The following is a 17,845-nucleotide window of genomic DNA, read 5'->3' on the forward strand; positions in this document are numbered from 1 at the left end:
GTTATAATTTTATCATTAAAGAAGCTCATGAAGTTGTCACTACTCAGAGTTATAGGAATAAATGGCTCAATAGAGCTGTCAGTCTGGCTACAGTGCTGAAAAGAAACCTTGAGTGGTTCTTATTTTTTTCTATTAATGATGAGTAATAGTCTGATCTGACATTTCTGAGGGCCTTCCTATATGTTTTCAGACTGTCTTGTCAATCTAAAAAAAATTCTTCCAGTTTGGTGGAACGCCATTTACTTTCAAGTTTTCGTGAGGTTTGGTTTAATTTGTGAGTTTGTGAGCTATACCAAGGTGCTAGTTTCCTTTGCTTCATCATCTTCTTTTTGAGAGGAGCAACAGAGTCTAAAGTAGTCCGTAGTGAGGCTGTAGCACCATCTACAAAATTATCAATTTGGGAGGGACTAAAGTTACAATAAGACTCCTCTGTTATATTAAGGAACGGCTTTGAATTAAATGCTGTTGGAATATCTTCCTTAAATTTAGCTATAGCACTGTCAGATAGGCATTTAGTGTAGAAGCTTTTATTTAATTTCATATAGTCAGGTATAGTAAGAATTCGAAAGTTATTAAAGAATGGTCTGATAATAAAGGATTCTGCGGAAATACTTTTAAATCTTCAATTTCGATGCCACAAGGTCGAGGGTGTGGTTAAAACAGTGAGTGGCCTTATGCACAGTCCGACTGAAACCAATTGATTCTAGTATTGAGTTGAAAGCAATACTAAGGCTATTGTTGTCAGCGGCCACATGGATATTAAAATCACCTACAATAAGTACTTTGTCTGATTTAAGTACTACGCATGCAACAACAAATATAATTGGCTGTAATGTTTTCCATGTTGGATGTAGAAGGTTAAGAACAAGGCTTTGAAACAAGTTATAATTTAGTTTAGGTTTAGGATTAATTAACAGGCTTGAATCAAAAATGGCTGCAACTCCCCCTCCTTGGCCAGAGCCTCGTGGAATTTGAGTATTAATATGACTGGGAGCAGTGGATTCATTTAGACTAACATATTCTTCATGGCACAGCCATATTTCAGTAAGACAGAATAGATCAATTTTATTATCTGATATCAAAACGTTTACTAGTACTGCTTTAGAAGACAGATCTAATAGTTAATAGTCCACATCTTATTTTCCTATTGTGTTCTATCATTGCAGTGGTAGTTTTAATTCCAATTACGTTAAGTATAGGTCCTCTTTTGTTTACCTTGGATTTAACTGATCTGAGTTGGGGGACAGACACCGTGGTTATTGGACTATGAGTGGGCAACTGCTCCAACGGAAGCACAGAGAAGAGTGTGACATTGCACCTCTGATTACTGATATCAATGTCTCCAGTCCTGCAGCAGGGCGTCAGAGGGACCGCAGCGTTCACTAACGTTAGCTTCTTGTCTCATCTGGGGTCTGATAAACAGTAAGTTCATCAAAGTCAGTGTGCCTAATGCTATTTTATGATAAACTGTAGCTGTCATATTTCACAGGACCCTTGTGAGAGAGCTGCTGACTGTTCGCCTGAGCTCAGTAGAGCAGACTGCTTTGCAGAGCCGTGTATAATTCCGACTTTATGACATTTCATAAACAGCTGATGGAGCGGCGGTGCACGGAAACCATGCATGTGCACGTGTGATGCTGATGTTGCGCAATGTTAATCATGCAGCGCCTAGTGCATTTGACCGGCATAAAATCGGCATGTTGTGACAGTTTGGCTCAAGTTTAAATGATTTATCTTTTGTTTGGGGTGCCAGCCAGGTCTCTCTCCTGGCAGTAAGATACAGGTACTGGTTGTTGTTTCTTTTTAAATCAAATGTCACAAAGGATGTGTATCTTAAAAGAATGTACAACCTCCCCAATGAATGACCATAAAAGCAATAAACACCATAATTCAAAAACTAGTACAAAACAAAATTTGGATTTCACACAAAAACACAATCAGAGATGAAACACAATCCAAATCAAAATTCCACTTCGGGTTTTCTGCACACTTAAACCAACACAAAACACAAACACAAATTAGTTGCAGTCCAATACAAACAAAATCACAATTAAATCCAGACCAGTGCTGATAACGAGTGAAAAATAAAGCTGGTCGGTTTCTCAGGCTCAAAACAAACATAATGTCATAGAAGAGTTAATAACTCACGGAGTCTAGTCAGTCAGTCCAGTCCTTCCAGTCAGTCCAAGAATACAGTCCGGGTTTTTCTGCTGACTTGTGAATGATTACTGGCGTCCGTGAACAGATTTGCACGGCGAATGTGGCATGATGATCCGAAGGTGGAGTGTAAAGGATTGGTGTGCGGCTGAAAGTATGAAGGAAACAGTACGCAAGGGTTTTAACTACTTTGCTTTGTTTTGTGTTCCTTTTAAAGAGCGTTTTACTCCGGCCGGTTTTGACACTGCTCCTCTCTCTCACTCTTCTTCCGTCACACTGACTCTTACAGGGAGGAGATTTATGTGTAATGATGTAACTCAAATGGGTGTTTCCCGGTTTTACACAGGTGGTGAAACTTGGTGATGATCGCAGGTCGTCACAATGTGTCAGACTGACTGGCCGGTCGCCGGTCATGGCCGATCACGTGAAAATCCGCCAATTCCGATCACCAGCCGGTCAATCAGTGCATCTCTACTATGAATCAAATTGAAATTAAATATTAGGTCTGAAGAGGTTAGTTATACAGGAGAGAAGCCATTTGACTTTGTGGCAAAACCTTTGGTGCTCATTTTTCATTCTGTGCCTTTCGACTGAATAAAAGTCATATTTCATCATTTAGGTTTTCTTCAAAATAGTGTTAAAATCTTGTCTCGTTCTCCTGAACCCAATCTTGTGTCTCGTCTTGTGAGCTGAGTGTCACGTCACACCCCTAGTTCTTTACATTAAATGTTCAGTTCATCATTCTGTTTCAGCTGCTGGAGGAGAACATCGTCACCTTTGTGAAGAACGAACTGAAGAAGATCCAGAAAGTTCTGAATCCAGATTACCCAGAAGTCTTAGAGAGTCAGAAGAGGGATGAGGATGTGTTGGACGGTGAGGATGAAGAGCAGAGTAGGAGCAGCAGAAACGCCTTTCTGAAGATCACACTGCACTTCCTGAGGAGAATGGAGCAGGGGGAGCTGGCTGACTGTCTGCAGAACAGTAAGATGATTTAAGATTTAACATGATAGAAAATGGGAAAAACTATATATATACTATATTGCACACATCTACATCAGATCAAGGGCTATTTTTCTTAAAACTGATACAGCCTTAATTGTTTAGATTCTCTGATGTAATTTGTTGTTTGTTTATTTAGGAACTCTTGTTTCAGTATGCCGCCCCAAATTCAAATTCAACCTGGAGAAGAAGTTTCAGTGTGTGTTTGAGGGGATTGCTCAAGCAGGAAACCCAACGCTTCTGAATAAGATGTTCACAGAGATCTACATCATCGATGGAGGAACTTTAAAGGTCAATGAAGAACATGAGGTCAGACAGATTGAAATAGCATCCAAGAAACCGAACAGACCAGAAACAATAATCAGATGTGAAGACATCTTTAAAACCCCACCTGGAAGAGAGGAACCAATCAGAACCGTGATGACAAAGGGAGTGGCTGGCATCGGGAAAACAGTCTTAACACAGAAGTTCACTCTGGACTGGGCTCAAGGCAAAGCCAACCAGGACATCCAGTTCACATTTCCATTCACTTTCAGAGAACTGAATGTGCTGAAAGAGAAAAAGTACAGCTTGGTGGGACTTGTTGATCATTTCTTCAGTGAAACCAAAGAAGCAGGGATCTGCAGCTTTGAAAAATTCCCGGTTGTGTTCATCTTTGACGGTCTGGATGAGTGCCGACTTCCTCTGGACTTCCACAACACTGAGATCCTGACTGATGTTACAGAGTCCACCTCAGTGGGTGTGCTTCTGACAAACCTCATCAGGGGGAAACTTCTTCCCTCTGCTCGCCTCTGGATAACCACACGACACGCAGCAGCCAATCAGATCCCTGTTGAGTGTGTTGATATGGTGACAGAGATCAGAGGGTTCACTGACCCACAGAAGGAGGAGTTCTTCATCAAGAGATTCAGGGATGAGGAGCAGGCCAGCAAAATCTATTCCTACATTAGGAAATCACAAAGTCTACACATCATGTGCCACATCCCAGTCTTTTGCTGGATCACTGCTACAGTTCTGGAGAAGGTGTTGAAGACCAGAGAGAGAGGAGAGCTGCCCAAGACCCTGACTGAGATGTATATCCACTTCCTGGTGGTTCAGTCAAAAGTGAAGAACATCAAATATCATGGAAAATCTGAGATAGATCAACACTGGAGTCCAGAGACCAGGAAGATGATTGAGTCTCTGGGAAAACTGGCTTTTGAGCAGCTGCAGAAAGGCAACCTGATCTTCTATGAATCAGACCTGATAGAGTGTGGCATCGATATCAAAGAAGCCTCAGTGTACTCAGGAGTGTTCACACAGATCTTTAAAGAGGAGAGAGGACTGTACCAGGACAAGGTGTTCTGCTTCATCCATCTGAGTGTTCAGGAGTTTCTGGCTGCTCTTCATGTCCATCTGACATTCATCAACTCTGGAGTCAACGTGCTGGCAGAAGAAGAATCAACATCCCAGAAGACTGAAACCAGAAAAGATGGATCTTCACAGTTCTACCAGAGTGCTTTAGAGAAGGCCTTACAGAGTCCAAATGGACACCTGGACTTGTTCCTCCGCTTCCTCCTGGGTCTTTCACTAGAGACCAATCAGACTCTCCTACGAGGTCTGATGACACAGTCAGTAAATAGCTCACAGACCAATCAGAAAACAGTCGAGTACATCAAGACGAAGATCAGTGAGAATCTGTCTGCAGAGAGAAGCATCAATCTGTTCCACTGTTTGAATGAATTGGATGATGGTTCCCTAGTGGAGGAGATCCAACAGTCCCTGAGATCAGGACGTCTCTCCACAGATAAACTGTCTCCTGCTCAGTGGTCAGCTCTGGTCTTCATCTTACTATCATCAGAAAAAGATCTGGATGTGTTTGACCTGAAGAAATACTCTGCTTCAGAGGAGGCACTTCTGAGGCTGCTGCCAGTGGTCAAAGCCTCCAACAAAGCTCTGTACGTGCAAACAGAACTATCCAGATTAAATCAAGTTTTTATTTAGAGAAAAATAAATTGTGTAATAGTTTTTTTTTATGTATTGCTGACTTCTCTTCAGGTTAAGTGCTTGTAACCTGTCAGAGAGAAGCTGTGAAGCTCTGTCCTCAGTTCTAAGCTCCCAGTCCTCTAGTCTGAGAGAGCTGGATCTGAGTAACAATGACCTGCAGGATTCAGGAGTGGAGCTGATGTTTCCTGGACTGAAGAGTCCTCATTGCAGACTTGAAACTCTCAGGTTGGTGTTCAGTTCAGACCTACGTAACAATTTTCAACAACAACAATTCTTTTATTTTTTGTAACCAACCTTGAGTGCCTGGATAAGTTTTTTTGGTCATAACTCTTCCTCCGCTCCATGGACTTAATTCCATTCCATTAGCACTGGTGGTTTAAAGGATACCACAAGTGCTTTTTTTCTTAATTAAATCCTTAGTTGGGGACAACAGTGGACAAATGTGAATGTCTAACATAATGTGTGTGTTTGTGTGTGTGTGTGTGTGTGTGTGTGTGTGTGTGTGTGTGTGTGTGTGTGTGTGCTTGCATATGTGTGTGTATGTGTGCGCACGCTTGCGTGTGCGTGCGTGTGTGTGTGCGTGTGTGTGTGTTTAGTCTCTCAGGCTGTCTGATCTCAGAGGAAGGCTGTACTTCTCTGGCCTCAGTTCTGAGCTCCAACCCCTCCCATCTGAGAGAGCTGGACCTGAGCTACAATCATCCAGGAGACTCAGGAGTGAAGCTGCTGTCAGCTGGACTTAAGGATCCAAACTGGAGACTGGACACTCTCAGGTATGGACGGACATATAAGTACTAAGGGACTCTGGTTCATGTTTAATGAAGGATCTGAGTAAAGGTGTATTTGATTTTTATCTGGAACGATTCAATTGGCTTTAACAAAATAAGATTTAATCAACTCACTTATCACTTCAAGCAACATACAATCAAATTAAGTACTATCTCTTCCTATTCAACTTTTGTACCGATATAAGTAGCTGAAATTCGGTACCAGTACCCAACGGTACCTTTTCCGGTAGACAACTTTCTGTCGAACTAAATAATTTAATTTGGAAAAATAAGCCAAACATTTTTATTGTATTTTCCCTCCCGAACAACCTCCAGCCTGTCAGTCTGTCACGAGGCCATAGAGAACGTTGTTGTGCTTGTCTCAGAGTAAGTGTAACCACACCGTGACAGCTTTAGCAGCATTGCCCTGACTGTGACTTGAACAAGCTTTCACACTATGATCAGAGCCAGCCCTCCCTATACACAAACTAAGTGGCTGCTTAGGGCCCCACGGTCACTAGGGGACCCCCAAACTTTGGTCTGACCATAGATCCGGACCCTGACCTATCTAACATTACCTGATTCTGACTGACAAATTTTGTAATTTTCCACAGCCCAGGTGTATGAAGTTGATTGTGTCTTTGTTTCTTCCTGCAGGGTTGACCATGGTGGACCGCAGATTCTGAAACCTGGTCTGAGGAAGTGTGAGTGTTTTAAGTTTGCTCTAAGAGAACTCAGCTGCGTGTTACACTAGTTTAACCTAGGGCTGGGCGAGAAAATTAGATATCACGATACTCTACCAAATACCTCAATATCAATATTGCGGCGATATTCTAGTGTTGACAATTGGTGCTTCATCAGTAATGTGGACATAATGTCTAAGTGGGAAAAGGCAAATAATAGAACAGCTAGAACAGTCTGGTAAGTTCAGAAAAGTACATCACTTTACTGTAATGCAGCCTTTAAAACCAGTAAAAGACAACACTTATGTCATATCACGATATTACGATATCCAAAGTCTAAGACAGTAAGATCTAGTCTCATATCACGGTATCGATATAATATCGATATATTGCCCAGCCCTAGTTTAACCCCTTTCTGGTGCTGGAAGTATGATATTAGATGAGGTTACTTACTATTTCATGTTATACTGAACAGGATCCTGAGTGCTTTGCAATTGATGGTGAATTGGATAAATCTCCCATTACTAGTAGATATTATATAGACAAAAGCAACTACAAAGAAATAATCAAACAATAGCACGGTGCCTCCATTGTGGAACTACTTAACTCACACTGGCCAATCATGTATCTGGAGATCAAACTTGTCAATGTGGTTTGAGGCGGTGTGAGAGTCCCGTACAGGAAACAGGAAACATCACTGCCTCTATCTCTGCCACAACAAAGTTTAAAAACACCAAACACAAGCACTGAACTGCCCGGAAGTTTGTGGAACAGCTGAATCCTGCAACAACGAAGCACTCGCTATGTCTCGCTCGTTTCTTTTCTTTCTTTCTCTCTGTGAAATTAAGCTGCGTTTAACTGTGCTTTAAAGCGCCTGTATTTTGTGTGAATGCCCCATTAAAGTGCTCATATTATGAAAAAAAAACTTTTTCTGGGATATGGGGTGTTATTTTGTGTCTCTCGTGCTTCAACACGCATACAAACTTTGAAAAAAAACATCCATGCTGTTTTGAGTGAGATACGGGTTTCTGAATGTGTCCTGCTTTCAGTCTCCGGGTGAGCTCTTCAAAATCAGCAGGGCCGTCTACGTCATTGGCCGGAACATTTCAATATTTCACCCACCACCCCCTCCCATCAGAGCATATGTAAAGTGTCTATGTCTCCACCCAACAGATACAGCAGTAACTTCTCCGAATTCTTGCGCGTGCACGCGCAAGAGCGGCCAGCCGCAAAATGCCGCTTGCGCTGCGCTTTGTTCAGCGCAGCGGCAGACCAGTTCTTGCTCGCGCAAGCCATTGACAATAATGGGTTTCATAGCGCAGCGCTGCTGTTTGCGCTTACAATGTGAAACGGCCCTTAGACTCCAGACAGACTTTGATCTCTTATCTACAAATAAAGCCAGGCTTCGTCTGCTCAAATGTAGACAGCGTTTTTTTGAGTCAGGGGATAAAGCTGGGAAACTTCTGGCTCATCAGGCCAGAGCCGAGGCAACTTCACAGCTAATTCCTGCCATTAGAGCCAACTCAGGCAAGATCCACACTGATCCTGTCACCATTAATAAAATATTTGCTGAATTTTATGCTGAACTGTTTTTCCGCTCTCCTCGCGCCAGTTTTAAGAGATGTGTACAACGAGGCTTTTCGTCAGCGTCGCCTACCGGACACCCTATCGAAGGCCACTATTTCCCTAATTCCTAAGAAGGGGAAAGATCCCCTGCTCTGCAGCAGCTATAGACCAATCTCACTACTCAATGTGGACCTCAAAATTCTCTCAAAGGTTCTTGCACTCCGTCTTCAACGGGTGATGCCCTCCATTATCTCGCTAGATCAGAAAGGTTTCATGCCTGTCCGACAGTCTTCCCACAACACTAGTCACCTACTTAACATCATCCACTCGTCAAGTAATGATACCCCAGGAATCGTGGTGTCCCTCGATGCTGAAAAGGCCTTTAACAGGGTCGAGTGGGGGTACCTATATGAGGCAATGGACAGGTTCAGCCTAGGCGACAATTTTAGGTTAGGAAAAACTTTGGTTTGCAGGGCCCTTCCGTCTTGACCCCACTGCTTAAAAACAATGTCTTTACACCCTTGAGTTCAGACCTGTCATTTAGGACCTGGCACAGTAAGGGTACTGTCAGTGTCACGGACCTGCGCTGGCAGGCTACGGAGCAGGAATTTGGCTTCCCTGTCTCCAGGCCTGTTTGTCCTCCAGGGCCTCAGCTAACCAGTCCTCCTGAGCCTCAGCGGGGCAGCTTCAATGAACTCCAGCAGCCTACCAGCCTGCCTGTTGCTGGCCTGCAAGCATTGTGACTACAGGATTTTTGTCCGTCACCCAGCCTGCTCCCTTGTCTGCTTCTCCGGAATTTTTGTTAGACTGCCCAGCTGCCACCTGGTCAGCAAAACTCCCCGACCACCAGCAGTCTTTTGAGGGCACCCGCCTAGCCATATTCCCTGGGACCTGTGGAGGCCGTAGACGGGGAAAATGATGACATGGCTCCCGTCGACATGGCTCCCATCACCATGCCCCGCTTCATTCTCTCTTCAGCCCGGAGTCCTCGCTGTCGAGCGGACCAGGGCCCATGCTGTCCAGCGGCCCCGAGTCAGTGCTGTCCAGAGGCCCCGAGCCTGAGTTGTCCAGATTGCCCAGCGGACCAGAGCCTGAGCTGACCAGTGTGACCAGTGTTCCAGAGCTGACCAGTGTTCCTGAGCTGACCAGTGTTTCTGAGCTGTCCAGTCTTCCAGAGCTGTCCAGTGTTCAAGAACTGACCAGTGCTCCGGAGCCTGAACTAACCAGTGTCCCTGTGCTGACCAGTGTTTCCAAGCTGACCAGTGTTCCTGAGCCTGAGCTAACCAGTGTCACTGAGCTGACCAGCCATCCAGAGTCTCAGCTGCCGTCCAGCCGTCCAGAGTTTCAGCTGTCGTCCAGCTGTCCAGAGTCTTCGATGACTGTCCAGAGTCTTTGATGATCGTTCTTCCAGAGTCTTCGATGACCGTTCTTCCAGAGTCTTCAATGACCGGTCTTCCAGAGTCTTCCAGTCGCCCAGAGTCTGCGTCGACTGACCTCCCAGAGTCTGCGTTGACCGACCTCCCAGAGTCTTCCAGTCGTCCAGAGTCTGCGTCGACTGACCTCCCAGAGAGTCTGCATCGACCGACCTCCCAGAGTCTTCGTCGACTGACCTCCCAGAGTCTTTTCTTTCGGGCGCCCGCAGCATTTAAAGTAGCTGTGATAAAACCTCTACTGAAAAAACCCACCCTCGATCCTGAGGTCTTAGTCAACTATAGACCTATATCTAACCTTCCCTTTCTCTCCAAGATCCTTGAGAAAGTAGTCGCTAATCAGTTATGTGATTTTCTACATAGCAATAGCTTATTTGAGGACTTTCAGTCAGGATTTAGAAAGCATCATAGCACAGAGACGGCACTGGTGAAAATTACTAACGACCTTCTAACTGCATCAGACAACTTGTCTCCGTACTTGTCTTATTAGATCTTAGTGCTGCATTCGATACTATTGACCATACCATCCTCTTACAGAGACTGGAACATTTAGTTGGCATTAAAGGAATCGCACTAAACTGGTTTAAGTCCTACTTCTCTGATCGATCGCAATTTGTTAATGTTAACAATAAACCCTCCAATTACGCTAAAATTAACCATGGCGTTCCTCAAGGCTCAGTGCTTGGACCAATTCTATTCTCCTTATATATGCTTCCTCTAGGCAATATTATTAGGAAACACTCAATTAACTTTCACTGTTATGCGGATGACACCCAATTATATCTGTCAATCAAGCCAGACGAAACCAGCCAGCTAGCTAAACTTCAAGCTTGCATTAAAGATATGAAATCATGGATGGCCTACAATTTCCTGATGTTAAACTCAAACAAAACCGAAGTTATTGTGCTGGGCCCGAAACACCTATGAACCTCATTAGCCGAAGATATAATTACTCTGGATGGCATTGCCCTGGCCTCCAGTACTACTGTCAGAAATCTAGGAGTTATTTTTGATCAGGATCTATCCTTTAACGCCCATCTAAAACAAACCTCTAGAACAGCCTTTTTTCACCTTCGTAACATTGCTAAAATTAGGAACATCCTGTCTCAAAACGATGCAGAAAAACTAGTCCATGCATTCGTTACTTCCAGGCTGGACTACTGTAATTCCTTATTATCAGGATGCTCAAATAAGTCCCTTAGGACTCTCCAGCTGATCCAGAATGCTGTAGCGCGTGTTCTGACAAGAACTAAGAAAAGAGATCATATTTCTCCTGTATTAGCTTCTCTCCATTGGCTTCCTGTAAAATCCAGGATTGAATTTAAAATCCTTCTTCTGACCTATAAAGCTCTAAATGGTCAAGCTCCTTCATATCTTGAGGACCTCTTAGTACCTTATTGTCCCACTAGAGCACTACGCTCCCAGAATGCAGAGTTACTTGTGGTTCCTAGAGTCTCTAAAAGTAGAATGGGAGGCAGAGCCTTCAGCTATCAGGCTCCTCTCCTGTGGAACCAGCTCCCAATCTGGGTTCGGGGGGCAGACACCGTCGCTACATTTAAGACTAAACTGAAAACTCTCCTCTTTGATAAAGCTTATAGTTAGGGAGTGAGGAGTTGCAGTGAACGCCTAGACCGGCGGGGCAGGGTGTATAGCTGCAGACACAGCACCCCTGCTTTTCTCTGCTTCTCTTTACAGTCATCAGATTTACCTATCGTATAATCAATAATATAGTGCCTCTCCTAGTTATGCTGTTATAATTCTAGACTGCCGAGGAAGTTCCTTCTTATGACACGCTCTTTTCTTTTGTTTCCTTTTATGCACATCCTGTCTCAGAAGTGCTTGTTACTCACCTAGCTCTGGGGAGTTTACTCCCCGGTGTCCTTATGTTTCTTCTTCGCCCAGAACATCGCCTCGGATTAGGGCGACACCAAGACCTGGGTCTTGGGTGCAGCTGTGGCTATGGACCTGCTACACCCTGCTACGCTCTGCGATTCCCTGCAATGCCCGGCTACATCCTGCTGCGTCCACCGCGTCCACCCATGCTCTGCTGTGCCACACTACATCCTGTACCGTCTTAACCCCAACCGTCAGACACCGCCCACCAAGAGTCTGGGTCTGCCGAGGTTTCTTCCTAAAAGGGAGTTTTTCCTCGCCACTGTCGCAATAGCCACTGCTAATGCTTACTCTTGGGGGAACTATTGGAATTGTTGGGGCTTTATAGAGTGTGGTCTAGACCTACTCTATCTGTAAAGTGTCTCGAGATAACTCTTGTTATGATTTGATACTATAAATAAAATAAAATTGAATTGAATTGACTTGGAGGCAGCCACATCTGGCTGCAGATGTTTTTCCTAATGTGTTTAGGATTCTGGTTGACTTTGAGGGATTTGCTGTTTCATTTGTTTTATGTTTTTTGTGTTTTAGTGTATTTTGTTTTTGTATGTATGTGTGGTTGTACTGCTGCCTGTCTTGGCCAGGACACTTTTGAAAAAGAGATTTTTAATCACAATGAGTCTCTTCCTGGTTAAATAAAGGTAAAAAAGAAAGTTGTTAATAAATCATCAGATGATAACCTGCAGCTGTATTGTGTCTTGTTCTCTCCATCAGATGTCTGTGAACTGGAACTGGACACAAACACAGTACACAGAAGACTCAAACTGTCTGACAACAACAGGAAGGTGACAGGTGTGGAGGAGCTTCAGTCATATCCTGATCATCCAGACAGATTTGACTACTGGCCTCAGCTGCTGTGTAGAAATGGTCTGACTGGTCGCTGTTACTGGGAGGTCGAGAGGAGAGGAAGGGTTTATATATCAGTGAGTTACAGAGGAATCAGCAGGAAAGGAGACAGTAGAGACTGTGCATTTGGATGTAATGATCAGTCCTGGAGTCTGCACTGCTCTGATGAACGTGGTTACTCTGTCTGGCACAATAACAGAGGCACATACACCACCACCTCCCCCTCTTCTGATAGAGTAGCAGTGTATGTGGACTGTCCTGCTGGCACTCTGTCCTTCTACAGAGTCTCCTCTGATTCACTGATCCACCTCCACACCTTCAACACCACATTCACTCAACCTCTTTATCCTGGGTTTATGTTCTCCTCTGGTTCCTCATTGTCTCTGTGTCCTCTGCAGGACTGAGAGTCTCTCCTGTGGACAGAAACACTGACTGAAGATCAGCTGCTGAAATCAAAGTTCAGTCTGTTCACCATCACACACACTCTGCACTGTGAAGCAGATCTGATTTCATTTCTTTTATTATCAACATTTGACTAGAAACACTTCATCATATTTAACATCTGAACAATAATGAACTATCAATGCTAACTATTTCTTTTATATTTTGAATTATGCTGTAATGTAATGAATGTAATAGACCGAATCACTGTGACATTGATCTAACACAAAAAACTCTCCTGTGTAGACAAACGGCCGTTGATTTGTATTGCAGAGATTGTGAAATTAGCAAACTTGTTTATTTCTGTTGTCATTTTCAGCCGTTAATTTTAATGTTGAAAGATATATAGTTAAACACAGAGGTCCCACCTATGTGTCGTCTCTGCTGTGCTTATTTTCTGTTCTGTTTTGCTTTGCTTTCGTCTTAAATAAACCAAATCTAGCGTTAGAAACCCCAACATTTCGCCACCGGTCAGACTGACTGCTAGTTTGGGTGGTGTGATTTTCTTTAGTCTGTGGCCCAACAGGTAAATAAACGTTAGTAAAAGTGTTGACTTATGAAAGCATCAAACATGTATTTTAGATGAAGGAGATGAGAGTATATCCAGTTGTTCCTTGTCCCTGTTTGGTCAGTGCTGGTAAATTCTAAGTACGGGACGCAGAAGTTTTCTGCCCGGAAGTTATTGTAAACAAATATTGTGATTGGATCTATACTGTCATACATTTAAAATCTGGATGGTTTCTTTAAACATTCATATTTTCTAATGTTTTTAAATGCTTTGAATAAAATATATGCTTGTCATTTTGAGGACAGTCATTTGTTTATTTGATCACTTTCATGATTTCTGTGTCCCGATCCTGTTTCATGGCTCACCTGATCCGTTTCCTTTGCTCTTTGTTGTCACACAAAATACTGAAAACAGCTATCAACGTGTTGTTTGAACCCTCTGATCAATAAAACGCAAGACAATTTCTTTGTAGCGTCCATGTTGTTTCTACATTACAAATTAAAGCTCAAGAACAGACTGAAGTCGGAATAACAACGTCCCAAAAACACGAACGGAAGTAAACTGAGTTATTTAACTTTATTTTATTTTCTAGAATTACACGAACCTTGGACACTTGGGTTTTAGATGTTTTCTCATTTTCACTAAGGGCCACACTGGAAAAAGAGAATCACACCCAGACATGTAGAGTTTATTAACGTGCTTTTCTTACTGCGTGTCACTTTTTGTTTTACATTTTGGTAGCTTTTTTCCTCATTTTTGTTGTTTTTGTAATGACTTTTTTGTGGCTTTCTCAGACATTTGTCACCTTTTTGTTAATTTGTTGCTTTTTCCGACGTACTCTTTTTGTCGCATTTTCGTTGACATGAAGCCCTACAAAAGTCATCAAAAGAGTCCCTTAGCCATCATAGATTTTAGCAAATCAAGCAAAACGATATTTTTTTTTAACAACTTCTTTCACAGCCTGAATATGAAAACTCTCTGCTTCTGGGGGAATTTCTGAGTCACAGAGTCGGCAAATCTGCCATATTCTGCTTTGAATGTCAGGTAATTGTTACGAGGCAGAGGATTAAAGGACCCAAATGCAGGGAGAGGCAGGCAGGCAGGAGAATTTTTGAGTTTGAGGATTTATTAACCAAAACACAAAAATGAACCAAGGGAGTCCTGGGAGAAACAGCAGGCAAAAACCAATTCCAAAATAAGAATAGGCATCCAAAAAACCAAGGGAGTAAAAAACCAGGGAAATACAGGAAGAGTAGAAGCTGACCAGAACAGACATGGGGATCAGGGTGACTGCTAGCCAGCCGGGATTCAGGGGATGTGATGCGATGTGTTGACATGTTGACCCAGAAGGGGGTAGGTCCTGATAAAGGAGTCTCTGAGCGATATAAGATAAGATAAGAAAAACTTTGACTTTGACATGGCAGGCTCAAATGACATGAAATACATATAAGAACATAAAGATACATATAGAAACCATGTAATAACATTGACTGTACAAACGTGCAAAATGCAAAAACAGTGCAAGAAGAAGCTTGAATGGAACCGTTTGATCTTGTCTATGTGATGGCAGTGGGGATGAAGGATTTTTTGTTGCAAATGGGTCACTGTAGCGTCGACCTGATTACAGTAACTGAAAGGATTGGTGGAGGGGGGAATGGGATCCTGTGTGTACTGACGGATGTGAAGTTTTGTTAGGGTTGTTTGTGGGAGCCAATTATCTTGCTGGCCTGATTTATTAGTCATGCAAGTTTTGTTTTGCTGGGCTTTCATATCAGATTTAACAATTCAGATATTTGTGTGTAATCCTGTCTGCTGTTCTCTGTGTGGACTGGTTCAACTGGTTATTAATTATAACTGTTAGCTGTTAACTCAGCGTTTCCCCAGAAATGTTGTTTACCCCGGTAGCAAGTGTCTTTTTTTGACGAGGGCCTGGCTCGGACCAGTCCCAGACTGGTGGCAGCTCTAATGTTAAGCCCAGATAACAGAATCATCGACAGAAGTGCGAAATTGAGAATTTACAAAACCTATAAGACAGATTCCATAGGACCCTACATTAAGTCAATGCTAAAAGCTAACTGGAGACTTGAAAATAAGACTACGTCTAAGTTTCCTCAGATCTCTACAGGGTAAATCCAGACAGCTAAATAGACTATCTGTCCAATCTGAGTTTTCTGTTGCACGACTAAAAAAACTTTTGAACGTACACATGTTCCACCAAAATAAGTTCCTTCCCGAGGCTATTTAGCAGAGGCACTGTGACTCCGTCCGGAGCTTAGCACTGCTCAAGACAACTGTGATTGGTTTAAAGAAATGCCAATAAACCAGAGCACGTTTTTCTCCCATCCCGGAATGGTGTGTGGACAGACCCTCCTCCACAGCGCTGTGGAGGAAGGTCTGGCAAAGTGTGACTAGCACGAGTCTAACTGAGGCTTTAGAGAGAGGGTGAGAAGCTCAGACATCTGGAGGGAGCTGGACAACGCTGCTCTGGAGAGGACATTTTTCTTCTGACTCTCTTTACTGAGATTGATACACCCCACCCGTAATCAAAAACTATGTAACTCCGTGCAGCCTACTCCAAAAACCTATTATATTTCCTTTACATACATAAAGACATTTGCACCATAAATTTATGCAGAAAAGACACAAATTGTTGCAGAAAAATAAACCAGAATGCAGAAATGTTTGATGTTCAAAATTCTTAATTTTACTTTGAATACTTCAAGTTAGTGCTAAGTAAGTATGTAGCCTACTTTGACTCAAGTAGACTTTCTAATGCAGGATCTTTACTTGTAACAGAGTATTTCTACACTGTGGTAGCCTATTGCTACTTTGACTTTAATCTTTAGTGTAGTAGTGTCACTTTTTATTTCACTTTTATTCTGCTCAACCTGAGGCAGATTATTTTGAAGATTAAGACATGAACATGTGTCTTGTTTGCTCTCTCTCATCTTCTCTTCAGAAACAACCGTTCAAACACAAGCTAGGAGCTACGATCACTTTTTGGCAAGTGGAAACGTGCATTTTATGGATGTATTGCTTCTTAAAGAATGTATTTAAACTGCTTAAGTTATTGTGGGCTAAAATATGTCAGATATAATTGGAATCCAGTATTTTTGAGGCAGAAACAACCTTTCAGTGTAAAGGTAGGGGCTGCGATCACTTTTTGGCAGAACAGCAGGTGACTGATGGACGGACAGGTGCTGCTGTCGGTTCACTTTCCTTCTTCGGTTGTCGGATGGAAAGTTGGAGATGTTTCCAATCAGCAGAAATCAGCTGGGACAGCCAACCAACACACAAACTGGGAGTACAACCACTTTAATTAATACTTTAAATAATTACTTTGTGAAGATTATATCTGAACTTTTAGCTTCAGTCTTCATCACAGACTCCAGCAGTTTTGGACAGTACCGAAGCCAAGTGAATGTAAAATCAATCTGAGTATCACAACTAACTGTTTTAGACACAGATATGGTCATAATAATGCTCCAAAATGCTGTCAATCCTTCATGTACAAATTGCATTTTTTTTTTTTTTTTTAAATCGTCCCATCTTCTTAAGGGGAGGACCCCTAAACCTCCTGCCAAATATGGTCACCCAAGTCTTTTCACCAACCTGGGGAAAAGTGCCCAGTGTTGTTAAACAGGAGGAATGTGAGGTACAACAACAGCCTGTCAACTGCTACTGTTGATTCTGCATCAAGCTGCACAGTTTGGACATGTGCAGCTAACTGACTGCAGCTGGAACATCTGGTGGAGCATCACAGCTGTCTAAAAACAAGGACAGATGTTAATGACTGCTACACTTGATGATATCAATAATTTATAATCAATTAGCCTTGTGTGATGACAACAACCAAAGTTTCTAAATGTCTGACTTGTTCTCATTCCTGCAGAATGACTCCTCAACAATAACTCCCATCCCAATACTGACCTTACTTCCTTCACCTTTTAATGGTTCTGCTATAGAGCCAGCATATTTCCACCAGACTCCATGTAAATAATCAGGACTTTTAGCATGTATAGAGCCAGCATATTTCCACATGGAAATGGGTGAATTAAGAGTTTATTTCAACCAAACCAGAGTGGTGATTGTTGTTGGAACAGAGAGATATATTTTTTTATTTTTCTATCGACTATAAATGAAGTGTGTTTAATTATCAAGAAATTGCTATTTTCTGGTGGAAACATACATTTAAATGCTTACATTATATTAAGTTATTTCTCTTTATACTTACAAATTGTTTTAATTATTTAAGTGCTGTACATGATTTAATACCCAAGTAAAGTACAAGTACCTCGAGTTAAGTCCAGTACTTGAGTAAATGTACTCAGTTCCAGTCCACCACTACCTGATTCATTAACTGAATGTGTATCTGTAGTTCCCCTCCTGACCTCCAGGTGGAGGCCTTCTTTCATTTTAAACTTTTAATCCGAAAATCCCTGATTTAAAATTTATACAGATGGATCGATAGATCCACAAAATGGGCATTGTGGGATCGGGATATTTATTCCGGAATTTATTGAAAGAGATTGCTATAGGTTAAATAATTTTCTATCTGTATACTCTATAGAG

The 17,845-nt window shown here is 42.4% G+C and overlaps 1 protein-coding gene across 1 annotated transcript in view; it reads left to right on the top strand.

Annotated features, from left to right (window-relative positions):
• LOC116057179 (NLR family CARD domain-containing protein 3-like) overlaps positions 1-17,845 on the top strand; it is a 158,861-nt gene that overhangs the window by 12,914 nt on the left and 128,102 nt on the right. The window lies entirely within an intron of this gene.

The sequence above is a fragment of the Sander lucioperca genome, chromosome 5 (assembly GCF_008315115.2).
Source record: "Sander lucioperca isolate FBNREF2018 chromosome 5, SLUC_FBN_1.2, whole genome shotgun sequence".
Lineage (NCBI taxonomy): Eukaryota > Metazoa > Chordata > Actinopteri > Perciformes > Percidae > Sander > Sander lucioperca.